The following is a 917-nucleotide window of genomic DNA, read 5'->3' as shown; positions in this document are numbered from 1 at the left end:
AACTGTTGTTAAGTTCAGGTTACCTTGGTATACTTTTAATGTCAAAGACAATCTTTTGGGCCGTTTCTTTGGCTTACTAATCTCACCTTTCACATTTTGAGTTACTTTCATTGTTTAATTTCTTTTTCCTTTAACTCCTTAATTACATTTATCATTAGTGCTGAATCCATGAGCTAATGAATTAGGCCAATCCTTTTCAGCTCTGTATGATTCTGCTGTCGTTTTGTTGCTGAAATACTGATACTTTTAAACTTTAAGTTTCTTATTCCAAAATACCCCATTCCCCACAGTTCTTCCATTTATAATGTGAATCTATTGAAAGATAATCTTCAAGTTACTGCTCAGCTCTAGGATGTAGATAATTTTATATCTTATTTGAATAGATGATGTCAGTTGTAGGCCTTTCCACCTCATCAGTTTATCTTCATTTCAGATCTGCTTAAATTCTTTTTCATAAAGTTATTTTGAAAGTGGTCTGAATTCTTAGAATAGTAGGATGACCATGGGAGCTGGGAGGCATGGTTGGACAATCTAGGGGTAGAGGTACAATGGTGGTAATCAATAGTCAACAATGACGTTACAGATCTGGCAAATATAGACTTGAAAAATCAAATTTTGTGTGTGAAAATGAGTACAGAAAGGAATAATTGAGGTCAGTTGATCTGTCACTGCAGCAACAATTGTTGTCAGCTTTTTCCTCTCCATCATTCTGGGGATAAGTTATTCTTTTAAAAATGGCAAAATAGGTTTAGAGAAATTGGAGAAATTGCCACAGCTCTTTCTTATGTTTGTAAAAATACAGATTATAGTGCATTTTTGAAGCTGGTGGTCTTATGATAATATACATTTTAGGACAGTCATAAATAGAAAACATTGCAGGAATTCATTTAAAAAAATGGATAGGTCATTTCAGACTG

This window comes from Capricornis sumatraensis, chromosome 5 (genome assembly GCF_032405125.1).
Source record: "Capricornis sumatraensis isolate serow.1 chromosome 5, serow.2, whole genome shotgun sequence".
NCBI lineage: Eukaryota > Metazoa > Chordata > Mammalia > Artiodactyla > Bovidae > Capricornis > Capricornis sumatraensis.
The sequence above is the reverse complement of the archived record's forward strand: the minus strand, read 5'-3'. Positions refer to the sequence as shown.